This window comes from Cebus imitator, unplaced genomic scaffold, assembly GCF_001604975.1.
Source record: "Cebus imitator isolate Cc_AM_T3 unplaced genomic scaffold, Cebus_imitator-1.0 Scaffold131, whole genome shotgun sequence".
In the NCBI taxonomy this organism is placed as follows: Eukaryota; Metazoa; Chordata; class Mammalia; order Primates; family Cebidae; genus Cebus; species Cebus imitator.
This window is the reverse complement of record NW_016107446.1, coordinates 1766-29623: the sequence shown is the minus strand read 5'-3', so window position 1 is coordinate 29623 and position 27858 is coordinate 1766. Positions and strand designations below refer to the sequence as shown.

The 27858-nt window shown below is 41.2% G+C and overlaps 1 long non-coding RNA gene and 1 pseudogene across 1 annotated transcript; both read left to right on the top strand.

Annotated features, from left to right (window-relative positions):
- The first annotated feature begins 301 nt into the window (after window positions 1–301).
- On the top strand, window positions 302–27858 carry LOC119473079. The gene is made up of 3 exons (XR_005202242.1): window positions 302–368; window positions 12157–12282; window positions 26990–27858. It is a non-coding gene; the product is annotated as an uncharacterized LOC119473079 (long non-coding RNA).
- On the top strand, window positions 9850–11128 carry LOC108312909 (annotated as a pseudogene).

Genomic DNA, 27858 nt, shown 5'->3' with positions numbered 1-27858 from the left:
CACAGTCTGGGAGGCTTTGTCATGTTCAGTAAATTAGCATGGCCTAACCACAGCAGAAAATTTCCTTGAGCTGCAATAAAGACTAAATGCTTTCAGACTCCCATGGTCCTTTGTAGTCATCATTTTAAAGCACTGCCTTAGTGAGCTAAACCTGTAAAGTTTTCTTTTGAGCGGCTGTGAGTTGATTAGATCTATTTCAGCCTAGTAGTGGTAATAGGCTCCTCTCTGCGAAACTGCTTACCCTCTGCTCCCCTGGCAGCTGGAGAGACTGGAATTAATCAGGTCTGCTGGGGACTTCCTCAGCGTCTCCGCAGGCCAGCGACTCTGGAATCATTTACCACAGAATCTGACTGTCAACTCTTTGTCATGTAGGCTTTTGATTATGCTTTCTTTCTCTCTCTCATTTTCCTTCCTTGTTTTTTCAGAAAAAAAAAAAAAAAATAGGAGATGGACGAGGGATTATCCTAATGCACTATTTTACTAGTGAATTATACAGGTATCTCTTATCACCTTTGATCTGTCCTTTAGAAAATATGGGTATGTGTAAAGGTAGTGAGGACTTACTATTAAAATTAAAATTAACTTTATCTTCCTTATTAAGGTATATATTCATCCAAAAGATAGGCACTCGTAGGTACACTGTCTTTCTATCTGAAAAATATGTATTTGGAGATCTCATTTTTGAAGGACCTTATGATTTCCTTCTGCAGCAACCAACAAAGTGCTCTGCCCGTATCCCCAGCTCAAATCTGCCTGTGTTTCAAAATGTGCAGAATCACTACTTAAAACACAAAGCACATTAGCATTCATGGCAAAACACTTCCAAGTACCCATAGAAATTACAAAGAGGCAGATTCAAGTCCACATAAAAATCTACCGGTCTAATTTCAGTATTTGATTTTCTCAGAGCAAATATCTTGATAATTGAGTTGTATGATTTTATGCTTAAAATTCAAAGAATAAAATTCCCATAATGTCATAAGAAAAATAAACCACTCGAATCAAAGTGCAATTTTACATTAAAAATTTTTATCTTGGGGCAACTTTTTCTCCAATTTAGCAACCAAGAATATTTTCACTTACTTCGGCACTCTAATTGTTTGACAGGGTTCTCCTTCCAAGGGAAACATATACTCAATAGACAGGGTAGAGACATTTAAATATCTTCTCTAGGGTATAACCATAATAATTATATGTAAATGCTGGGACTTAATGTTTCTAAAATCGTGATACATAATATTGTAGGATAAATGTAATCCCCCTAAAAGTATTTTTGCAAACAATATTTTCTTTCACCTAATTGGTATGAAGGCTGTAATGAGTCAAACAGCGAAATACTGTATATTGTAAATGCCAAGATGTAATGAATACATCAGTATCACATAGCCTGTACCAATAAATGTGTTACTGAAACAGACAACAGACTAAATGTGTTTACCTTATGACATGAATGTCCTGCTTTCTGCATGAATTTTCAGAGCTCTGCAACAAGTTTCAACTAAGGGGCTGTGAATTATGTAGGGCTTGTGTACTCTGTAGAGAATGTAGCTTTCTCATTTGTTCTCTTCTGACACTGTTTATGTCTGGTTGAACCACAAATAGACATAAATGTAGCACCGATTTGAGGGCTCACTTTAGGTGTGTTTGGTGGGTGGAGGGTGTGTGCCTAAACCTTCTTTTATAGAAAGACAGAATGAGAAATCGATGGCTGAGTTCTGGAATAAACGGTGGTAAAGGCAGACAGCTGATTCACATGGCACTGGCATTTTTGGCTTACTTATATTATTTAAGAATTATATTGCTTTTTTTTTTAAAGAAAGGATTCAAGGCTTACTTAAAATCATTCAGACCTAAATGAATTGGCAGTGCTTTTACTTTCTGGCCGGCACTCTTTCCCCGAGCTGCTCTCCTCTGTCCCTCTCTCTGGTCATAGTCTCTGTCTGCGACTGCCATCTCAATGCGGTCGTCTATTTGGGTGGGCAGGATGCCCAGGTACCTCTCAGGAGTCTTCACCTACATTGCTCATTAACCACCCTTCAGAAGGAAAAACCATCCTGCCACAATGTTCTCTGCTGCCTCGTGGTCCCGGCAAGGCCTGGGGAATGGTGATTTCTCTGCTGCTCTGAGGTGTCCCAGACGTCAGGGCTATAAAGGGATGTTGCTAGGCTAATTTGGCACTGCCCCTTCCAACAATGCAGCATGCACTTGGCAAAATTCAATGAGAGAGAGAGAGGGTGCCTGCGAGAGAGCGAGTGAGAGAGCTGCTCACTAATTGAGCTATTTAACAGACTGCAGAGCCACCTGGAAGGCAGCCAATCATTACTCAGTGTCTTAATAGTATAGAGACTCTTGAATCATTCCAAGTAAGAAGTTCCACATATTTGTTTGTTTGTTTTATTTTTGTTTGTCTTTTGGGGTGGTGTGGGAAGAGGAAGAGGGTGGGAATAAGAGCATAGAAAGCAGGGAGGATAAAAAGAGGGAGTAAACTGTACAGCACATGTAAATCCAGAATATGGAAGTATGAAAAGCCAGTGTGCATTCTAAGACTGGCAAGGAAGTAATTTACAATGCCATAGGAAAAAAAAAGGAGGAGGGTTGGGATTTCTTACAGGACTCCATCTTTATATAAAGTTTCTTTTTTTCTTCTCTTGGAATGGGTCAGCTTCTACCACACTGGTGAATTCTTCTGGCCATTTGTCAGTTGTTCTGAGTGGAGACTGACTTGTCTCCTGCCTCTTCGTGGGAAGGGCTGCAGGCTGGAGCTGCGCACACGCCCGCCATCACGGCTCCCTTTGGGGACGGCCCTTGGACAGGGAGGATTTGTTGATTGGCAAGGTGGCTGGAGTGAGAAGATTCTGCCAAGCCATACCCCTCTTTTCTTTCTAAACTTGGCTCTCAATTTCCCTTTTCCTGGAAGCTTCTGGGACTGCTCCCTCTCAAATTTTCTCCTTTCAATTCTTTGTATGCACATTTTATACCCATGTATTCACATGGCGTGCATGACTACTCATTGATTCTTTTTTGACTCATCGGCGTTGGCTTCATCTTCCTCACCAGAAAAAGTAAGCCCACTCCATGAGGGGACCATGTCTTCTAATTATTTAATTATTTTCCCGGATACTCCTTTCTCTAATAGTGTGCTGTGCGCATTTATTAAGGTTTATTTACCAAACTACTGTGGAGAATGGTGGCTGTGAGATGAAGCTTCCCTTTTCTTAAAATCTTGGCCAAGCCATTAACACTCTCTGTGCCTCATTTTATCAATATTAAGAATAACTACAATGATGCATTTTCAAATGTTCTATGAAAATTAATGGATAATTAATGGCGACAGTGCAAGATAGTGATTAAGAGGGCTGGCTCTGGAGCCAGGCTCCCAGTTTGAATCCTGGATCTGCACTGACTCACTGCTCAATAATTATAATGCTCTAAATTTACCATTCAGTTTTAAGCTTAACAGTTATTGAATGTTTACTCCCTGCCAGCCACTGGTGACAAGCACTTTATAAGCATTCTTGTACTTCATCACTAGGACATCCCTATGAAATAGATACGGTTATTATTTCCATTTTGCACACGGGCAAGGACAGGCACTAACCTAGCGCTTGGGAATATGGTAGGCACTCAACGACCTTAGCAAAGCTAAAGCCATTTGATAAATTCAAAGTTTTGCTAAAAACAGAGAACCCCTTTAACTCTCATTTCTCCAGTCTCTTTTCACTTACCCTGGGTCTGTACTCTACAAGGTGACGCAAAACTGGCACAATGTAAATTCCGCCATGAGCACAGTTTACAGTGAAGGCAGAAATAAACAAAGTGAAGCCTGCCTCATGTTCTCGCCAACCCTGCTTTTCTCGTTCACTGCAATCCTATTTTAATGTCCCAGCCAAGGGCCCATAAAAGGGTTTTACCACTGAGGTTGGCTTCTCCTCAAACTGTCAGAACTATTGCCAAGTGTTACTGTCAAATAGTGGCACATCCTCTCCTTCTCAGAACTCTGAAATTCTCTATGGCTTCGAAAAAAGTACATTTGTATGTGTATGGGTTGTTTGTGTTTCTGTGTGTGTGTGCTCTCAGGCACTGGTCTAATGTATCAATGATTATATCAGTGGCTGAGCTTGTCTGAACACTGAATATACACCACTGAAGAGTCTAGGATTTCATGAGCAGTTGCTTATATGCTAAAAAAGTATTTCCATAGCTTAGTATTTTTGATACATGACCCTTCTGTAAATATTGCAGTAATTCGTTTTATGTTTAAGTCACATATTTTTATTATTATTAAAATAGAATGCCATCGTCTATTCCTGAGTCACTTGTTTCTGTTTCCTAAAATTTCTAAGGTATCCAATACCAGGCCTTTAAGATCCCAAATCACTTTTAAAATGTTCCCACTGTTATTAATTTTTGTTAAAAAAAATCCTACTCTATGAGATTGAAAGGCAATTAGGATAATCCCACAGCAATTGGGCATTAGATACAGAGTGTATGTACAATAATCAATGTTGATTATTTTTGATATTTACACAAGAACATTTTCTGGAATAATTATATTCTCTACTTACTGACCACTTATTGTTCATTAAATCCTAATAACAGCTGAGGGAGGAGTTGTAGTTTCCATTTTACGAATGAAGACAATAAAGCTGAGATAAACAATTCCAACTGTTCAGGCCACATATTTGATAGGTGTCAGAGCTAATTTCATACGTGGGCTTTCTGACTTCTGTTTGAGCCTTTTAATGGCTATGCTATCTTGCCATTCAAGTCTTACAGTGAAAGCATTAGAAACTCATATATTGTGTACAGACTAGCATGGGGTCAGATTATGCATCTCAGTTAAAATGCAGGATACCTAATTAAGTGAATTTCAGGTAAATAACAAATATTTACCTGAAAATAATATTTTCAGGTAGTATGTTTAGAAGCAAGTTGCATAAAATATATTTACATCGAAATTAGTCATTGTTTATCTGAAATTCAAATTTGACTGGGTGTCCAGTAGTTTCATTTGCTAAATCTGGCAACCCTAGTCTGGATGTACTCAGATAAAGAGGGGCAAAATAGATTATCTCTGTCTCAGCCTCACTGAAATTTCCTCTTGTATTTAAAAGAGGTTCTGAAGGATGACTGCAACCTTTGCTGGTTATCCTTCTTTCTTGCCCTTTCTGTGATCAAGCCTTTTTTTTTTTTTTTTTCTTCTCTTGGAATGGGTCATCTTCTACCACACAGGGTGAAAGCCTCTGGTGTCAGAGGCAGCATCTCTGTAGCTGGGAGCTACAGAGGGCTGTTCCCTGCTGCTGAGGCCGGTGGAAGGCCCATCATGCCCCCTGCCCTCCCAGGATGTGGACTTTGGTGGGTGCAGTGCCTAGGCTGGCCTTGCAAATGATTCTCGATTCTCCTGTCAAAGCTGCTGCATTGTCAGTGCCTGCAGAGATGGAGTGAGGGGACCACTTCAGAGTTCTTACCTTGCAGCCTCACATACCACATTTCAGCCAGGAGTCACTGAGGACTGAGCAGGAGAATAATCTGAGTATTAAGCAGCATGCTCTGCTTAGGTGGCCTGTCCTTCCTGCCACAACCCAGAGGACACTTGTCTCATTCCCATAGCCGGCTCCAGCTTTTGTGTGAAGAGGGCTCACCCACCATCCCCAAAGATATGTCTGGACATGTCAAGCATTCAGTGGGCCAGGGTTTATGCTCAGTCTGAATTCTCCTATAAGGCTGTCCTCAATTTATTACCTTTTCTGAGGGTTGGGGCCTCTTCTCTATCTCACTGAGCAGAGACATTGCATGGATGAAGGGCTATTCGCTGTTTTTTGGGGGGTGAAAATAAATAACCATCAGATATGATTCTCCAAGGTACAGGCCAAAAAGGACACATGAAGGAGGCTCTGCAAAATCAGACAGGCAGACGTGTACAGCTAGCTCTTGCGGTTATCATCTGTCTGACTTTAGATGAGTTAAATTACTGAGTGCTCTAAATGTGCCCCAAGGGGTTAGCATCTCCAGTGATTCCTGAGCATCTGGGAAAATGGACGTTCATGACTTGATACAAACTTTCAGGAATTCCATCAGAGCTGATTTAACCCCTGAGAGAGTCATACCGTCAACTTATTCTGCAATCCTTATGAGAAATCCTGGGATATGTGGAACACAAAGCCTACCCCAGGGTTCCTCAAAATCTGCCAGTGATCTTAGTACTCTGGCAGCAAAATCTAGCCCCATACTGGCTTTGCTCAGGACCACATGCTGAGATGAATGTCACTGGGTTTGTGGGAAGTAACACAGCTGTGGCTTCATCTGGATTCTATCCAAGCTGGAGAGTTCTTGTCAGCTCAGTGACATCAGGCAAGTGCTGACCTCAGTTTCCTCATCTGTAAGTGCTAGATGATGCTTGCTTCCTAAACACCATTGTAATAACCTGTTACAGAGCTTCAATCATTTACTGAGAATTGAAGGTATTTTAATTCTATCATTATTACAGTCATTCTTATTAGCATTAGCATCAGAATTACACCAGCATAGGTATAGAGGCTACTTGTATACATGTTAGCAGATCTTTTGTAGAGCCTCTTCAGAGCTATGTTGGCCATAGGTAGCTGCTAATATCATGTGACTATTGAGCACTTGATATATTATGTGCTGCATATGTAAAATGCACACTGAATTTTGAAGACAGTGCAAAAATTAGAATTTAAAGCACCACATTAATACGTTATTATATTGTTATGTATTATGTTATTATATATTAAAATGACAATAATTTGAAAGTAGTAGGTTAAATAAATATATTGTTAAAGTTAACATCACCTGTTTCTTTGAATGTGGCTACTAGAAAATTAAAAATTACATATGTGGCTCCCATTTTTGGCTTACCTTGTATTTCCATTGGAAGTACTGCTCTAGGGAACTCAGGTCATAGGTCTAGAAAGAAATATAATTCCATTGAGCGCTTTTCTTTTTACTCAGTGATTTCCTCTTTGTGTTCCAGAGAGACTTGGTTCTGTACGATATATTCTTTTAAATATTGTTTTTGCCCTACTGAATATAAGAAGACAGAATTAGCAAGGATAATATATGTAGGTGGGACCAAGACAAATAATGAGAATAAAATTCACTCTATTAAGAGATGCTCAATATTCCTCTAAAACATTTTTAAAGCTTTTAACCTGGTCAAAAATTCAGATCAACATGTACTTTTGATTCCAACATGGCAAGAAACCTTCAGTGTTAAAGACAAATTGCAAAGGGTACCAAATGGGATGATAGCACCTGGACATTTGCTAAAATATTTGAAGAGTTTTAGTATTGGCTCAGCTACTGAATTTTCATAGAAAAATAATCTAATATAGCATATGTATGATTGTGTGATTCCCAATTAAAATATTCAAGGTCTGTATTTGTGAGCCAAGATCCAATACCTTTTCCAACTTTTATAGAAAAGTGGAGAAAACCTGGAAATGCTTGATACATATTACACAGTATAAATAGGTGCTAAAGTTCCCCTTTATTTACTAAGAATGCGAAATCTGGAGAAGCAGTTTTTTTTTTAAACAAACAGGAATACTACAATTATTTTTCTGCTTCACCTCTTTGCTCTATGCAATGCTGTTGAACTTGCCCTTTTAAAGATTAATCAAAGTCTGCATTTACAATTTGTTTAAGACTGTCACTATAATTTTGAGCTCATGTAATGTGAGAGGAATTAATTTGATTAAAACAAAATTAAACCATGTGTAATTCACAATAGCAGAACACATTTGCAGGCTTCCTCGTGACGCGGCTAGTGTTGGAAGATTTGCCAGGGGAGTTGTTTAGAATTAGATAGAAGGTGGCCAGGTGCAGTGGCTCACGCCTATAATCCCAGCACTTTGGGAGGCCGAGGTGGGCAGATCATGAGGTCAGGAGTTCGAGACCAGCCTGGCCAACATGGTGAAACCTTGTCTGTACTAAAAATACAAACATTAACTGGGTGTGGTAGTAAGCACCTGTAATCCCAGCTACTCGGGAGGCTGAGGCAGGATAATCAGTTGAGCACAGGAGGCAGAGGTTGCAATGAGCCAAGGTTGCGCCACTGTACTCCAGCCTGGGCAACAAGAGTGAGACTGCATGGGGGTGGGGAAGAATTAGATAGAAGGTTCTATTCGTAGATTTCAATGCTAAATGGTAAGTGACTGTGACCAAGCATGTTGCTGCAACATGTGATATTATCATAATTACCATGTTTTATTAAAAATCTTAGAAAAGAGAGAAACCCTGCTCTTTTATTCCTCACTCTTCAGCCCTATGGAATGGGTCCAGTTTTGCCTCTCCTCTTTTCTTCTTTCATTTCTCCAAGTAGGGCTAGTTTTTAGAGTTTGAGACAGGGTTGGGGTAGGGATAAGAGTGTCAGAGATATTCTTTCACAAATAGTTGTCCATTGGTGCTGGGGAGATGGTCCTGGTCTCATTCTTGGCTTGATCTTGTTTCATCTGATGCTGATGGTCTCTTCTGATGCGCTGGCCTCTGCATAGGAGGTACGAGGGTTTCTTTAGGGTGGCCCTCTACTGAGGACTTCTTTCTCTGAGGGCACCCTCAGTCAATCTTCTCTAGCGGTGGACGTGTATGACTTGAATTTTCTTTCTTTTTTTTTTTTTTTTGAGACGGAGTCTTGCTCTGTCTCCAGGCTGGAGTTCAGTGGCACAATCTCAGGTCACTGCAACGACCACCTCCTGGGTTCAAATGACTCTCATACCTCAGCCTCCCTAGTAGCTGGCGTTACAGGCACGCACCATCACACCCAGCTAATTTTTGTGTTTTTAGTAGAGAAGGGGTTTCACCATGTTGGTCAGAACGGTCTCGAACTCCTGACCTCATGATCCACCCCCTTGGGTCTCCCAAAGTGCTAGGATTATAGGCATGAGACACCGTGCCCGGCCATGACTTGCATTTTCGATAGCAAACTTTCTGCCAGCAAGTCGGGCACTGATGTCCTCTCCTTCTGGACACTCCTCATCAAACCACAGGGTCTCATGGAGCCCCGTTTATTTGACTTTGGAGAAGAGAGGGGAGACCTTTTTTCATTCCTGACCCACAGGTCTGTGAGGCCCCAACAGCGCCTCCATCCTTCTCTACTCTGCAGTCCTCTTAGGTATACTGGGAAGGAGAGGATGGTCACTGGAGGGCAGCAGGACTGGTTCTGCCACTGCTTAACAGACAGAGGACAGTGTCTGGCCCTATGTTGTATCTTTTATCATTTTTCAGTTCAGGGTCTTGTAGTACATTCCAGCTCAAAATAAAAAATGTCAGTCATTATTCTGAGGATGTACTTGAGGAAATCATCAGTACCATTTATATTTTTATTTTCCTATTAGGCACTTGGTAGAACTGCATTTCCTTACCTTCCTGGAGTTAGGTAAGGCCATGCTTTAGCCAGTAATTATTTTATATTGGGAGGGAAGCTTTAAGAGCTTGAGTGTCATTTACTTGATTCCTGTGTTCATTATCTAGCGACTGTGGAAGAATATGTCCACATGGAGACTCCATTGGGCCAGATCTTCATGTATTTAGGATGAGCCAAGTCTCCCTGTGGTCTTTGTGCTGAATATGTGGTGTCAGTGGGAAATATATATTTTGCGTGTGAAAAGCCACACAGAATTTTAAGTGATCTGTCATTGCAGCAAAATCTAGCTTAGCCTGACGAATACAATGTTGTTGCATTAAACATAAGCAGCCAGGTTAGAAGCTGATCAGGACTAGAAAATGCAGATCTACCTTGCCCAGCACCACCTGCCCCATGCCTGTCCCCTCTCTGAGGCCCGGACCCCTTTGCCCATGTCCATCACATTATGTGGAAGCATTGCCAGCATGTCTGACAAACTGTCCTATAAAGTTGCTGACATCGGTCTGGCCACCTAGGAACACAAGGCCCTGGACATTGCAGAGAGTGAGATACTGGATCTGATGTGTGTGTGGGATCTGCATTCGGCCTCCAAGCCACTGAAGGGTGTCCACATCACTGGCTGCCCATATGTGACCATGGACACAGTCACTGAGATCCTTGTCACCCTGGGTGCTGAAGTACAGTGGTTCAGCTGCAACATCTTCTCCACCCAGAAGCAGGTGGCAGCTGCCATTGCCAAGGCTGTCATTCCAGTGCATACCTGGAAGGGCAAAACAAGCAAGGAGTACCTGTAATGCATCCAGCAATCACTATACTTTGAAGATGCACCCCTCAACATGATTCTGGATGATGGTGGTGACCTCACCAACCACATCCACACCAAATACTCACAACTCTTGCCGGACATCCAAGGCATCTCTGAGGAGGCCACCACAGGGGTCCACAACCTACACAAGATTATGGCCAAAGGGATCCTGAAGGTGTCTGCCATCAACAACTCCATCACCAAGAGCAAGTTTCACAGCCTCTGAGACTGCCATGAGTCCCTCATAGATGGCATTAAGAGGGCCACGGACGTGATGATTACCAGCAAGGTAGCCATGGTAGCAGTCTATGCCGACAGGGGCAAGGGCTGCGTCCAGGCCCTGTGGGGCTTTGGGACCCACTTCATCATCACCAAGATCGGCCCCATCAACTCACCACAGGCTGCTATGGAGGGCTATGAAGTGACTGCCATAGATGAGGCCTGTCTGGAGGACAACATCTTTGTCACCACCACACGCTGTGTTGACATCATCCTTGGCCAGCACTTTGAGCAGATGAAGGATGATGCCATCGTGTGTAACACTGGTCACTTTGATATGGACATCAATGCCAAGTGGCTCAGTGAGAACTCTGTGAAGGTGACCAAGGCCCATGTGGCCAGGACTGGCTGAAGAATGGCACGGCACCATCTGGCTGGTTGAGGGTCGGCTGGTCAGCCTGGGTTGTGCCATGGGCCACCCCAGCTTTGGGATGAGTGACCCCTTCACCAACAACGTGATGGTGCAGATTGAGCTGTGCCCCCACTCAAACAAGTACCCTGGTGAGCTTCACTTGCTGCCCAAGTAGCTGGATGAGGCAATGGCTGAATCCCACCTGGGCAAGCTGAATGTGAAACTTGCCAAGCTGACCAAGAAGCAGGCCCAGTACCTGGGCGTGCCCTGTGATGGCCCCTTCAAGCTGGATCACTGCCACTACTGAGAGCCATGCCTGCCCTTCACCTTCCAGCTGCTGCCCTTGCACAGGGCCTGCCTCTCTTCCCTAAGAGCAAATGGCACCAAATTTGCGATTGGTTTGTCAGTGCCCCCTACAGACTTCCTCGTGCTGATCACTCAGTTTTTGGCCTCTGCTGCACCCCTCATACTGTTGCAAGTGTGGCAGGGGAAATGAAAGACTCCTCCTCAAGCCCTGGTCACGATGGAGGTACAAGGGAGACAGCCACAGGGAACCATGAGCTCAGTGGCCTTGGAACTGCTCACTGAGTCAGTCCTTCCTAAACCTGGACATCGGTAGTGGAGTCACAAAGCCCATGCACTTTACCCCCTAGGCCTTCACCTGGCCTGAGGACTTATACCCAAGTGCTTGGTTCAGGTTCCTCAGCCCATGACAGATGGAAGGAGTTATATTGAAGGGCAAGGAGGAACTGTTTGAAATTTCCTGAGAGCCTGGCTTAGTGCTGGGCCTTCTCTTAAATCTCATAACAGTGAGGTTGCTACTTTTAGTCTCTATTTTACAGGCGTTAGAATAGACTGCTAAGGGGCAACAGTGAAAGGACAGAGAAGGGACAGCCAGAGGTTGAGAGGGGCCAGAAAAACACAAAGCCAGCATAGATCTGCCATCACTTTGTAACAAGAGAGTTCCTATCACAACCCTGGGTCCAAAAGAGACTAATTCGATTTATAATCCTTATATAATGTTTATAATCTTAAAGCAGGAAGGTGGGTATATAAAAATCTTGGTGCCTAAAAGAGTTTTGAGGCTTTATTTTATAAATAATCTACAGCCAACTCTGTGTGGTATAAGGGGGTATAGTCATGTACTGATAAAGCTTTGAGAAGACAAGGGGTGGTATGCAGTGTAAGGGCTGCAGGTAACCCCTAAGCTTGAAAGAATGGGTGAAGAGGGAACTCTTGTCTTTTCAGAAATGTCTCTTGTAAATAATCTGTTTTTAACCCAACCTTAGACTGTCATTCAGTAGGTGAATTTAATTCATTTATAATTAAAAAAAGAAGAAGATGCAGATCTTCTCTATGTGAGATGCTAAGAGGTACCCAGACGGTGCCTAGCATTGTTCTTAGAAGAGCAAGAACCTGTGCAAAGGAAATTGACAGCAATGGAGTTAAAGTCACACGGGGGTAAGTTACAGTCTTTACATCTGTTTCGATGCCTTGCATAGCCAGGTTTACATTTTCTGCCCTTGCCATATCTCATATCTTCTTTCCTTTAGAGTTATTTCTATGATGAATTTAAACTTATAATGATTTATTAGCTACTATTAGTATTTTTTTTTTTAGTTTATCTATGTTGCCTTTAAGGAGCTGTATTTATGATTGTGAATTCTGGTAGCAAGTAATAAACATATACATGTATGTAAACAGAGCAAGGTGGATTTTGAGGGGTTGGATATGTGGTGATCTAATTGGCCTCAAGGCAGTCAGAGATATAGCTTGGCAAGCAAGCCAGTGGAGGTAACATCTCCCGCCATCGAGTCAGCAAATACGGCTCTTTGCATGGCATCATTGTGAATGCATTTGTGCTAAGTACATACCTAAGTGATTATACACAGAAATATCCTAAAGCATAATCTTTCCCCTGTAAAAACTGATTAAAACAGTTACATGGATATCTTTTTCAAAGCACATTTGAGAGAAGGAAACTGTGACCTGCTCAGCTGTGTTTCTGCCTTCTCAGGTTGCGCTACCAGGCATCCGCTGGGGTCCAGGTCTAGCTGCTTGAATATTCAATGTCTGAGTATATTGCTTAGTTTTTCCTGCTTTTTGAGCCAAATGTGTGATAGAAATCATCCTGCCCTTCATTTTGCCATGTTCCTGAGGCATAACATGGAATAAAACATTCAAGAATTGTACATGGGTGTCATTCTCTAAATATAAAATCATAGGCCACACGATTAATTATTATTCTGAATATTGGCAGTTCAGATGAAATGTTATTAATTATTCTGAATATTGGCACTTTAAATGGAAGGTTGTTTTCAGCAAAAAACTACCTACTGCAAAATAATTCATGGTCCAACAGGCATTGGCCATGTGGAACTAAATCTGCGAGAATCTCAAGTCTCAAACTGCTACTAAAAGTTGCAAAATTGAATGGGCAAGTAAGTATGGTCATTAAAATTTAAGTAGATGAAAATTGGATAATTGCATGCTTCTTTTTTTTATCTTGACACACATTATATTAAAAGTTACTATATGGAAGAACCATTTTCTTGGGAAATAAATAGATGAGATGATTAAACAAGTGACTATTTCTAAATCATATTAGTGGGAGAGGAGCAGTTGAAAAGCATTCTTTTACTGTTCCTGCAATGCTCAGCTCAGGGCTGGACACATAACAGCCATTCAATAAATATCTGTTGAGTCTATTAACGTATGAATGCAAACAAAATTCTTATCTTTCCATTAAAATTGAGTGAATGCAATAGAGGAAATTATTTTAAAATGTAGTCCAGTATCCAAAACCAATCATCTCAATTTAGGTCTTAATTAGCCTAAGAGTATGTTGTTGGTATTCATTTTCAAAATTTGTTTAATGATCATGACATAGGATTATTTGTGATATATTCCCTAGGTTGAGTTAATGTAAAAAAAAAAAATCCTTTTCCACTGCCTTGATATATTTGGCACCCTTTCTGTGAAGTGCTCAAAATATCATTTTTGGGGTACATTTTAGAGATGCGAAGGGAAATGTCTGAGCTATAAAATCCAAATCGGGATCTCCTTTTTAGCTTCAATCTAAAGAAAGAAATTCATCATTGAATATACATGCATCTCACATGTTCTAGGGCCTGGTAGTGTTGGAGATTGTTTATGTAGCATACGTAACTTCAAGGTAGTGTGGCCGTTCATTTGGAATTGTCTATCTGACCTGCAGAAGGCAAGACACACAGAAATCTCCCACGGCTGGGTAGGGTTCAGGGCAGGGCAAGGAAGTGCCCTTATGGTCTGCAAGCAAAGAGTCCTGATTGAGAACTCTCTTTATAGTGAAAGCTGGTTAATAACAGCTTTTAAAAACTCCAATTTCCAATGTGAAGAGTTTTTTTTTTTTTTTTTTTTTTTTTTAAGGGAGAATCTCTAGTGTGACCAAATAATTCAGGCTAAAATTCTAGAATACCTGGTGGCCACTTATTGTGGTTTTTGTTCTCCCTGGAGCAAATTTTCTTTCCCTCCCTCCACCCCACAGCCCCCAACAAAACACACAGAGGTCATGAGCCACAGTTAGCTTTGACCAGACTTCAGTTTAGGTTTCCTAGTAAGTAATTACTAGCCCTCTTTTCCCCTAAATGATATCCTATTGATTCTGAAGGATTCATGCATTTTAAGGTATTTTGATATTTTTGTAGGGAATAAAGTTCAGTTCCCAGGTTAATCTCACTCCTCTCACCTCTTGTGTGTTCCATCAAGAAACCTAAAACCTTTCATTATGTAATTCTTTTCCTTTTTTTTTTTTTTTTTAAGACAAAGGGTCTCATTCTGTTGCTTAGTCTGGAGTGCTGTGGCACAATCACAGCTTGCTGCAGCCTCTTACTCCTGGTTTAAGTGACCCTCCCATCTCAATCTTGGAGTAGCTGGGACTACAGGCATGTACCACCATGCCCAGCTAATTTTATTATATTTTATAGAGACAGAATCTCACCATGTGGCCCAGACTGGTCTTGAACTCATACCCTAAAGCAATTCTCCTGCCTCAGCCTCCCAAAGTGCTGGGATTACAGGTATGAGTCACCACACCTAGCTGCACTATAGAGTTCTAATTACAAAGAGACGTGAAGCTAAAAGAGATTGCCCGATACGTTCAAAGTCACCGACAGCCTACTGGAGTTGGGATTAGAAATTTGTTTTTACCTTTCTAATATCCTGCTCAGCTTCTTGTCCATAGCCAGCATGCTAAAAGGGGATCTCTGGTGCTCACAGCTTCCATCACACAGTGGTTTGATTCATAGGCCAACAGCCATAAGGTGCCCTCAGTAGTCCCAGGATAGAGGAAACCCCAACAAATGCTGGTTTCTGTTATTGTTATAATTGACGTGTTATATATCACAGCACTTTTTCCTTGCTTTGACCCAAAATACTAAGGCAATCCGCATGATAGTCCTTTTGCTTCCTGTTTAGAAAAGAGCACATTAAATATGTTTTCAAGCATTTACCTCATCAAATCCTTGTTCCCCAGAGCACTTCACACAGCAGCCAAACTCTGCTTCCCCTTCCAGTTCTCACCCAAGATTGTTGTTAGTCACTCATAATAACTCTGGGATCTCAGAGACAGTGGGATTACCAGGGAAAGAATTTATCCAATTGATGATTTCACATGTAATTGCTATTTATCAACCCCTTACTGTGTACTAGTTCCCAAAGCTAAACTTCAGAAAATTACAGGTGAGTATCAGACCTCATTTCCTCATTTCTGGGGAGTGGGACAGCTAGGACTGGCCCAAGGTAGCAGGTGACCTCAGCATACTACTCTCTCCCATAGGTAAGTTTGTGTATGCTCTCTTCACTTTGCCCGTATTTCCGCAGAGTTTTAATTTTATTTTAATTTTAAATTGACAAGTAAAAACTGTACATATTTATGGTACAGTTTGATATGGTATAATATATTGAAATATGAATACATTAGAAATGGCTAAATCAGGCTAATTTACATATCCATTACATCACATAGTTTTTTTTTTTTTTCTGTTAAGAACACTTAAAATCTACTCTCCTGGCAATTTTCTAGAATACAATATGTAAATTGTTATTAACTATAGCCAACATATTATACAATAGATCTCTTTGACTAGTCCTCCTATCTCACAGAAATTTTGTATCCCTTGATCAGCATTTTCCCACTCCTACTGCCCCATTCCCAGCCTCTAATAACCACCATTTTACTCTCTGCTTTTATGAGCTCAACTTTTTTAGATTCCACATAGAAGTGAGATCATCCGGCATTTGTCTTTCAGTGAATGGCTTAATTCACTTAGTGCAACGTTCTCCAGGTTCATTTATGTTGTCACAAATGACAGGATTTCCCTCTCTTTTTAAAGCTGAATAGTATTCTGTTGCGTATACATACCATTTTCTTTAGTCATTTGTTGATGGACACTTAGGTTGATTCCGTAACTTGGCTAGTGTGAATAGCTCTACAATAAACATGAAAGTGCAGGTATCTCTTAGACATACTGATTTCATTTCCTTTGGATATGTGCTCAGCAGTGGAATTGCTGGATCATATGCTAGTTCTATTTTTAATGTTCTGAGGAACTTCCATATTGTTTTCCATGATGGCTGGGCTAATTTACATTTCCACTAACAAAGGGCAAGGATTCCCTTTTCCCTTCATCTTCTCCAACACTTCTTATCACCTCCTTATCTTTTTGATAACAGCCATTCTAACAGATGTGAGGTGATATTTCACTGTGCTTTGATTTACATTTCTCTAGTAATTTGGGGCAATTTTTTCATACACTTTTTTTTGTTCTTTGAGATGGTGTCTTGCTCTGTTACCCAGGCTGGAGTACAGTGGCATGATCTTGGCTCACTGCAACCTCCACCTCCTGGGTTCAAGCCATTATCCTGCCTCAGCCTCCCCAGTAGCTGGGATTACAGGCTCATGCCACCACGCCCAGCTAATATTTGTATTTTTAGTAGAGATGGGGTTTCACCATGTTGGCCAGGCTGGTCTCAATCTCCTGACCTTGTGATCTACCTGCCTTGGCCTCCCACAGTGCTGGGATTACAAGCGTGAGCCACCACACCCAGCCTTTTTTCATATACTTATTGGCCTTTTAAATGTCTTCTTTGAGAAATGTGTATTCTGATCCTCTGCCTATTTTCAATTGGGTTGTTTTCTTACTATTAAGTTGCTTAAGTTCCTTATATATTTTGGATATCAACCCCTCTCAGATGAATGATGTACAAATATTTTCTCTCGTTCTGTGTGGTGCCTCTTCATTCTGTTGTTTCCTTCGTTGTGCAAAAGCATTTTAGGGAACACAGACATGAAACTGGGAATTGATGGCACAGAGATTTGCATTAAAGCCAGGAGAGTAGGTCAGCTATCTGAGGGAGGATGTAGATCAAGAAAGCAATGAGAATCAGGACAGATTCCTTAGGAATTTAGAGGTGGGGTAGAGGAAAGAGGCCGGAAAATGATGCCTAAACCAAAACAAAACCAGCCAGAGAACAGGAGGAAATCCAAGAGAGATCAATATAAAGAAGCCCAGAGAATAGAAAACTTCCTGGATGGAGCAATCCCATGGGTTTTCACTGATGAGATGAATACCAACTGGAGTCCATCAGCTTTAGGGACATGAAAACCATCAGTGACTCCATGCGTCTGGTATTTTAAGTATTCATCAGAGAGAGATAGCTGCAAACTTTTACCCTGAGACTTTTATTTTCTAGTCTTAGAATTTTAGAGGATTTCAAATTCTAAAATGGTAACTACTTAACATACACTGATATTCTGTTTTCATTTTATCATGCATCCCACTTATAAGCTGAAATATACTTAGGCACTTAAATAAGATTTTCCTCTGACTAAATTGCCAATCTCCTGAGAAAAATCTGATAAACTAAATTTTAATTAATCTCCGTTATACCCTTCTCATCTGTCCTCAAATGAATTAATTTTTTCCCATAGCAACTTAATACCTAGTTCACTTAGACACCAAGTTTCACTTTAGAGCCCGTGCTTGTTTCTTGCATTTTCTAGAAATTGATTTTTTTTTCCCAAAAAGATATTTTTAAACACATGTGCTTCTTTTCTAAGCTCTAGGCAATGTTCTATTTGATTCTCTATTTTTCACCTTTTATTAATCCATTTGGGAAATATTAAGCACTTTTCTGTGTGCTGGATGGTGGAGTACAAAGATTAACAAGACACCATTCTTGCCATTGCAGCTGTCAGCCAACTAAGGGAGACAGACACCTAAGTGGACAAGTGTAATTCAGTACGTAGGAAAGGGGCACTGATCTCCCGCAAGTTCTCAGTCTCACTGGAGCAGCCAATGCCTGCTATAGTACAGTTGTTTTTTAATAATGGTGTCTTGACCCAGTTTTGAGGCCCTGACTAGAGGCTGATCAGTTCCTTCTTGGCGTCTGATTAAGTCCATATCTCGACCACTTTTCTTGTTGGGCTCTCACCCTGTGGGGCCTCTGCGTACCCACATTTATCTCCCTGGGTCCAGATGCCAGAAAACTAGGGGCAGATTCAATGCCTAGAAACCCAATAAAGTATTCAAATTAGTGAACCCACAGGCAGCCTGAAAACCGAGCTAAGCCCACCTTGCTTGCCATATGCAAGCTGTCTCCAGCAGCCCCAGCTTGCTCTTACCCTGCCCCATTGCAAGTTCCTGCATGACTCTGTCAGTAGCCCGCTCTGGCTTGGAGCTGTAGGTAGCAAGTTCTGTCTCTCACCTCTGAGTGTCTTTGTGTAGTGTCCTGACATCAAAAGCAGCTTTAAATCTTATACAACACCAGCCTGAATCTTACATTTGTTTAGGTATTGGATAGGTGAGGAGTTGAAGTCAGAGGAGAAACCAGTCCAGGCAAGGAAGAGAGAAAACTTGTGATAAGAAATCAAGGGGTGAGGTTGAACTGGAGATGCACATATGGGCACCGTCCAGACACTGGAAGTCATGGAGAATATTTAAGCAAGAAGGGGTTAGATGCCTGGGGGCAATGACATCTCAGAGGCAGGAAGAGAAGTGCAATCCAGGGAGATGACAGCAAAAATACACCCCGAAAGGTGTGGGGCAGCACTGTGTGGTAGAATCTGATGGATCCAAGAGACTCTAAGGTGGGGAGGGAAGTTTCAAATGTGGGGAAGTAGTCCAGAAAGGTCAGCATGAGAAAGTAGGTATTAGAAGGGCAGTGAGTCGGTGGCTGGTGGTCCTAGGAAGAGCAGTTTCAGTATTGTGGATGCTGCACATGCTGGTTCATGATGGTTTGAAGTAGGGGCAGTAGGTGAAGAACTATAGTTGGTGAGAGAAGAACGGTCTGTTGAGAACTTTCATTAAAGAGGAGAGGAGACAAATGGGGATGTAAGGGTGAGAAAGCGCATGTGTATTTCTTTCTCTCTTTCTCTTTTTTTTTGAGACAGAGTCTCGCTCTGTTGCCCAGGCTGGAGTGCAGCGGCACGATCTTGGCTCACTGCAACCTCAGCCTCCCGGGTTCAAGCAGTTCTCCTGCCTCAGCCTCCTGAGTAGCTGGGATTACAGGCACACGCCCCCACCCCTAGTTAATATTTTGTATTTTAGTGACGGGGTTTCACTGTGTTGCCCAGGCTGATCTTGGACACCTGTGCTTGGGCAATATGCCTGCCTTGGTCTCCTAAAGTGCTAGGATTACAGGTGTGAACCACCGCACCTGCCCCTTTTCTCTTTTCTTTTTTTTAACATGGAAAAGATCTGAGCATGTTTGAAGTGATGGAGTGGGACAGGGATGGTTGATAGAACCAAGTGCTGCAAGAAGTGGTAAGGGCAGGCCGGATGTGGTGGCATATGCCTGTAATCACAGAGCTTTGGGACGCTAAGGTGGGAGGGTCACCTGAGCCCAGGAGTTCAAGACAACACAGTGAGACTGTCTCTACAAAAAAATTATCTGGGTATGGTGGTATGCACCTGGGGTCCCAGCTACTCTGGAGGCAGGGGTGGTAGGATTGCTCGGATCCAAGAGTTCAAGGTTACAATGAGCCGTGTTTATGCCACTCTGCTCTAGCCTGGCAACAGAGTGAGATCTTACTTCAAAAACAAAACAAACAAAAAAAACTAAAAGATGAGGGTAAAGGCAGAAGAGGATACTGGAACTAGAATTACAGAGACCCACCTGCTCAAAAAGTACCTGGTAATGTGTGCGTGGGTATAGGGTCCATCCTCATCGTGGATTATACTTTTGTAAACTCGCCTACTTGTGAAAATTGATTTGTAACTCCTGTTAAAAGAGAAACTTTAAGCAAATTAAATTTCACAGAGTTTAATTGAGCAAAGGAGTCATGAATCGGGCAGAATAGGTTCAGAGAGACCCCATGCTACCGTGTGGTCAGAGAGGATCTATGAACAGAAATAGAAAAGTGATGTTCAGAAAAAGGAAGTGAGATACAAAAACAGCTGGATTGGTTACAGCTGAGCAGTGTTTGTTTCACTTGAACATGATGTGAACAGTTGACTGCCTGTGAGTGGTTGACATATGACTGCTGTGATTGGCTGAGACTCAGCCAGTTGTTGCAAGATTAGGTGATAGTGTGTTTACACGTCCAGCTGGGTGACAGTTCACTATGCACTGAGAAACCTTTAGGATACACTTAAAATATATAAAGAGTCAGCTTTAGGCTAGACTTAATGTAACACCCCCAAATCAATTCTCTTGGTACTTTTAAATTCATCTGTAGACATGCACAGAATGGCAAAACATTGAAGCTACACAATGTGCAAGTCCTCAGCTGAGGCTGAGCAAGATGACGGTCTTCTTGTTTCAGCTTCCTGAATAAGCGTCCTTTTCACAATCTATGTAGTAATACATTTTTCCAGTATGAGGCTTTCTGATGGAGATTTTCCTGTTTAAAATGGACCTCAATTGTAGTGCTGAGGTGCTTTCCAGTGTTCCTGTATGAGAAGGCTGTGATGCGACCTGTGGAGAAAATATGTGTATTAAATGAGCCTCATTCAGCATAAGTTATGGTGCTGCTGGCTGTGAATTTAATGTAAAATGAATCAACAATATAGATTTTTTTTTTAAGACAGAGTCTCGCTCTGTTGCCCAGGCTGGAGTGCAGTGGTGCCGTCTCAGCTCACTGCAACCTCTGCCTCCTGGGTTCAAGTGATTCTCCTCCCTCAGCCTCCTGAGTAGCTGTGATTACAGGCACACGCCACCACACCCAGCTAATTTTTGTACTTTTAGTAGAGACAGGGTTTCACCATGTTGGTCAGGCTGGTCTCACACTCTTGACCTCATGACCCTCCGGCCTCAGCCTCCAAAAGTGCTGGGATTGCAGGTGTGAGCCACCACGCCTGGCCAACAATATAGATTTATTTAGAGTGTATCAAACAAAATTTTGTATTTATTGATCGATGAAAATGTGACTACTATACCCACAAATAATGAAAATCAACTATATACACATGCATATGCACACACGTGTATGAGTCTATATAAGCTGTACAGATGCCTCATTTAATGACTCAAGTAATCCTTATGCCATCCCTACATGGTAGGTCATTTTGTGATACACCTGTATCAATGTGGTCTTGGAGACTCTGAGAGGGCAATGATTTTCCCAATGACACAGAACTTGGGCAGTGTGGCTTTGGGGCTGTGCTGTTAACCACTTCTGCCGTGTGCCCACTGGTGTGTGGATCAGCATAAGTTACGGTGCTGCTTGCTGTAAGTTTAATGTAAAATGAATCAACAATATAGTTGTTTTTTTTAAAGACAGAGTCTCACTGTGTTGCCCCAGGCTAGAGTGCATTGGTGCCATCTCATCTCACTGCAGTCTCCGTCTCCTGGGTTCAAGTGATTCTCCTGAGGCTCAAGAAAGGCTTTTGTTAGCACTATTTGTCATCTGGAAAGCACAAGCAGAAAAAGCACCTGGGATGCCTGATCCTGGCTTGGAGACTGGTGGTGTGAGGACAAAAGCGAAGCATCTTAGTGTCGAATGTATTATCCAGAAGGACTCACAGTGGAGAGGAAGTCCGTGAGTCAGGGACCAAGTGTTCGTTATTATTTAAACAAGGAATAAAAGCCAAACCAAATACAAAGCAAATTATATTGAACCCTTGCCAAGTACCACTGTTCTTGGCCCCAATATTATAATGGTCCATAAAGCATGATTCTATCCTCAAGAAATACAGAGTTCCAAGGCACATACAGATAACAATCTGACAGTGACATTTGTGCCCTGGATCCCCAGGAAGATACCTACCTGGTCCTGTGAGTCAAAGTGGCTTCCCATAGGAAATGTCACTTGAATTCACTTGGAGGAGGATGAATAAGATGCATGACTTTGAACCTCTTGAAACTTTAGATTCCTCAACTTTGAAATGAGGATCAAAATACTTTGACATAGGTTGTTATGAGAATTAAATGTAGTACTTCAGTGAAGCCCTTAGCATGGTGCCTGAAACAGAGTAAGCCCTTACTAGAAGATGCTATTATGATATTATTTAGTAGGTAAAGAGCAAAAAGAAGGATGTCTAAGGAAGGTGAAGAACCAAAGGAAGGAAGCAATGTAGTTCATGACTGTGGACTGGGCAGCAAACAGAGCTTTTGGTAGGTACAGGAAATGGCCCAAAATATGGTGGGGGTAGCAGTGGGGAGGCAGAAAGTGGCAGGGCCAGATTTCATTTACATCAAGGAAGAATGTATTTTTTTAATGAGATGCGATTTTCAAGGCAGAGATTTTGAGTAAATTAGAAGCACAGGTAGTTAACAGTGAATTGTTAACCCAGGTGCGGTGGCTCACAGCTGTAATCTCAGCACTTTTGGAGGCCAAAGCAGGAGGATCACTTGAGCTCAGGAGTTCAAGACCAGCCTGGGCAACATGGCAAAACCCCGTTTCTAAATAAGTAAATAATAAATGAATGATAGTGAATTGTTTCTATAACTGTGTTGGTTTCCTTGACTCACCCCTTCATGAGACACCTGGTTTCCCAGTTTAACCTCGCCATATTTATCTACATATTCAGATTAGTTTTTTTTTGGGTCCCTGGGGGAAAATGAGCTGGTTTTATCATCTCTGGACGTTCCACTCACTCATTCATCCATGCACTCTCTCACTCAGACTTTATTAACTCCCTCGTGTGAGGACTTTTTTCTGTGTGCTGAGGGGTACACAGTGATAACCACGAAGGCCCCCAGAATCTTGGCAGAGAGGCAGAAAGGAAAATAAGAATAACAGCTGCAGGAAGCTGCGGTAAAAGACTGATAAGAAGAAGCTCTTGGGGGAATATAGATGAGAGATGCGATAGAGGATAAAATATAAGAAATGCAGTGAAAGTAACACATGTTTGTGAGATTTGAAGGTTCATGCTTGACTACCGGTATTGACCAGACACTTATGTTTTGGCAAATCTCTCCTAAGACGAGAACATCTTACATTTGTTGGAACTAGGATAGAGCACACCTAGTGAATACCATACAAGGTTGAGTTTCCCTACAATCTATAACTTTGGCTAATATTTGGCCAGTCACCCCGAGTAAATATCAGTATTTCCTAACCTCCTAGCATCTGAAGAAAGTTTAACCTTTTCCCTAGAAATACAAAATTTTTGATATAAAATAAAGGAATCATTCTAAAATCCATCAATGGCCAGGTATGGTGGCTCACGCCTGTAATCTCAGCATTCTGAGAGACGGAGGATCACTTGAACCTAAGAGTTTGAGACCAGCTGGATAACACAGTGAAACCATGACTCTGCCAAAAAAAAGAAAATTAAAAATTGGCCAGGCATGGTGGCACCTGCTTGCAGTCCCAGCTGCTCAGGAGGCTGAGGTGGGAGAGCTGCTTGAGCTAGGGAGGTTAAAGCTGCAGTGAGCTATGACCGTGCCACTGTACTCCAGCCTGGGTGACAGAGTGAAGCTCTGTCTCCAAAAAAAAAGTAAAAATTAAAATTAAAATCCAGTAATTGCTAACAATTGTAAATTAGCTTTAAATGATAAAGTTATATGGAATGTTCATCTCTGTGGCAAAGAAACCATCAAGCCTACAAGCTCAAGGTCCTATGCTCTAGTATTGTAGAAGGGGATTTGGGCCAATACAACTACCAGTTATCCCCACTCACCTCTGGTCACCATCGTGACTAGTTCTCAGAATCACTAGTGTTCTGACTGAAAAAGAGCTTTCCAAGTAATAAGAAGAGTACACTGGGTAACCAAATGACTTTCCAAGAAGACAAAAGCAACCTCTGTTGACAAGTAACATGAACTAATTTTTTTTTTTTAACTGAAGGATTCAAATATGATTGCAAATGTAGTGATTAACACTGTAAGCTGGGTTGGGGGTGAGACAATTTGTCTTAGGAGGATTGAAACAGGATATGATTTTGAGAAATATCAACCCCACTTTTTATATTAACTTATTGACAAAATACTGTCAAGATTCTTTAAGGAAATTACATCTATGGTGAAAGTATTCTATACGTTTTTGAAAATAGCTTTATGCTGCAGATGGTAGGAAAGAATAAATTAACTAAAATATCTTTAATGTTCTTTTCTAGCACTGTGACTAGTAAAATATATTTCAAGACCCAGATAAAAGAGTCGATGTGAACTCGATCTATCACAGGTAACCAATAGGCATTTCAAACTCTCATTTCAGGGATTTTTAATGGTTGTAGAAGGCATTTCTTAAAATATTGTACACTCACTAACTCCATCTGCTTCAATAAAAGCATTGCCCTAAGCCTTCAGTCATCTTTCTAGAAGCCTACTGCTGCTATCTAGAGTTCACAACCAACACTGATTACATTTACAACATGGTACTGAAAGATCGATTCAATATTGAAAAATCAATTCAATATTAAAAAATTGTGAACATTGTAGAAATTTAATATGATGCCAACCTACTAATTGCAGTGAGTTCAGAAACAAAGGAAATATTAGTAGGTGCACATATGTTATTAGTAGATAAAATTCCATTTTGTATTTTCTCCCAATCTGGCAACTCTGGTGAGTAGCATCTTACAGATGTGTTCTTCAATCAAGAATACATTTGAATCTATGACTATGTCTTTACCTATGAAAGAAAAGTCCTCTTCAGGAATAAGCCCTGTCTTTGCAAGTAGAAATAATTGACTCAACAGGCATAATGTGATTCACTTTTAAAGTATGTTCTTCCATATGATACTTTGGCAGTAATAGTAACGATCTTTCTTATTTTATGCTCCACTAGGGCATATGTGGCCAATTGTATCGCCAGTGTAAGTCTGGATTACTTTCTATTACTTTCTATTGATAATTTTTAATAACCAAAGACATTTGGAACTAGAAGGCAGTCAGTGGTGCTTGCAACAAAGCAGGGGCAATTAAGATGGGTGAGGGTTTTAAACTCTGCATTGGTCTGTGCACATCGGGAGAGGCAGTCAGCCATTAAAAAAATTAAACCATTTGGGGCTTGGGTTAAGGTCTGTGAACTGTTTAATGTCATAATTGCCTGCTGCCTCAATCATCAAACTGAATGAACTTCTAAGTTGAAATGTCATAAACGCTCAGCATAAAGATTTATATAACCCAGGTATCCGACCTACCGCCAAGCCAAGCCTGTGGCAGGAAGTGTTTGTTATGTCTTACTCAACCTTTTGGGAAAAAATAAATAAATCCGGAAATGTGCTTGCTCTGGCAATGATCAAAACATTAAGAACCAATTCTGTTATCTGTATGGTGTGTTCAGAATCTATGATAAACATATCCATTTCCTATAAAAAATAATTTAGATACAAATTCCTTCCCTAGAAAATGGTTAGTGTCATGTTTTCCCCCTGTGTATTTAGCCAAAATGTGATAGAAATATTTTTAGTTAGAGTGAATTCTTTTTTCTGAAGAAGTACATTATTTTGTGATTATCAGTTACATTTCGATCCTCCCTAAAGAATAATCCAAATTTCATCATGTATTTATTGTAAATGTGTGCTAAATAACAAATCAATATTTTGTAGTCAGATATTATTTGGAATTTCTCCTTTTTATATAATATAGGATTATTTTAAAGTCAGTGATTCATATAACTCAAAATAATACCATATTTTTCTTCTTATACAAAAATAAAAAGCAATCTGAAAGACACTGTGACAAAAGTTCTCTTAGTTCTGTCAAACCAATATGTACTTATCAAGCCATTAAAATTGTGTTCATTAGGCCCTTATGAATCAATAATAAAAGTAAAAAAATTAAATTAAAACGAACCAAAAACCTGAACAAACCCTTGACAAAAGAAGATATACATGTGGTTAATAAATATGTCAAAATAAATTCAACATCATTAGTTACTAGGGAGGTGCAAATTAAAACCGCAATAAAATACCACACATGCTTTCATATGGCTAACATTTAAAAAGACTGAGAATACTCAGAGTTGATAAGAATGTGGAGCGTCTGGAACGCTTATGCACTGATGGTGGGAGCATGTATTAAGAGCTGATTATATTACATGCTGACAAAAATAAGAAAGCACAAGAGGATGTCCCTGCCCAGGAGAACAGCTAGTGTGCCAGGGAAGCTGGTCAGGGAAACAGGTGATTTCCCGCACTGTGTAAAGTGTAGGGTATGCAGCAGGTGCTATGGAAGCCCTGGGGCTGGTGTTCTGTCAGATAGGGATAGGGACAGAAGGCAGGCAGGGGTAGATTTCAGGTGGCATGTCAGCTGAGCCTGAAAAGACTAGGGGTGAGTCAGAGAAAGAAAGAAAGGAGAGAAAATAGATCACCAAACACAAAATGACAGGTATTTTAAAAATATGGCAGACTTAGGAAACTTTTGGAAGCCAGAGGGAATAATGGGGGAGGACAGAAATAGCAGGTAGGAGACTACAGAGAAAGGCAGGAATTGCATATATGAAGTATGAAGTATCCTGCCATGCTGAACTATTTGGTCTTTGAAATAGTTCAAAGCTATGAAAATCCAATAGAGATTTTAAAGCTGGGAAATGTGATCAGATTTGGCTTTGGAAAGATCACTGTTTGAGGAGCATTGAAAATTGATGGGATGTAGGTATGACGGAAGACAAAGCAGTCAACTGACTATTTAAAAACCACTTGTAATTCACTATAACCAATATGGAGTTACCTCTTTCAGTGACCCAGATCTTGATATCTGGAGGCTGCCACCAAACATGGGTGTGTTTTCTCTTTAGATGTTTGTTTTTCTTCCTGGAAGCTGCACAGTGTATGATAAAAATGCTGTAGATCTCTCAGAAATGCTACTGAAGAAGGCAAACGTACGCAGATGATGACAGCGTTATTTTTCCAAAAGATTATAATATTCAAAATAACATCTCATCAGAGAGAAACTACCTTCCATCAAAGACCATCAGAATCCAAGGAATCATGCAGCCTGCACACCCCCTGCTTGTTCTCAGCAGTTTCTCTCTGGCATGCCTCCGTGGACCCTGGACAAATAGACCCTCAAATCAGTGAGGCTGATGAATAAAGGCAATTTGAAGCCTCTCTCCTCCAGGATTAAAGACAGTTTCTAAAGTGCTTGCAGCAAGTCAGCTTATGGTCAAAGTGCAAACCAAGAAGAAACATCAGATATGGGTCACAAAGATGAATGAGGAAGATTTGACTATGTCAGTCAGAGTCTGCCTGGAAGACAGCTCATGCCCAGATGGTTTATCATCGGTGTCTAATACAAAAGCAAGTTAAGGAGGTACTGGAAGGTCTGAAAACAAGGAAAGTGAAGCAATCTAGACATTGACGACTGCAGGAAGCTGTTAGGAGGTGCAAAGATAAGGGATACCAGGGTCCAGGAGCCGGGGCCTTTGAGGGCTGATCTGCTTGGTGAGAACAGACTTCCAGGAGAGACAAAACACATGCTGGAAAAGCCTGTGAACACAGAGGGGAGTTACTAATACCGTGACTTCACCCCTCCTCCACCCACCCACTAATTTCCTGTAAGTGTATCCATTGGCTGAACCTAACAGGAAGTGGTGGGTAAAGGCTTCTGGGAAGTGTAGTTTACATTGTTAGCCCACTGTTCTACGGGGCAAGGATGGGCTTCCTG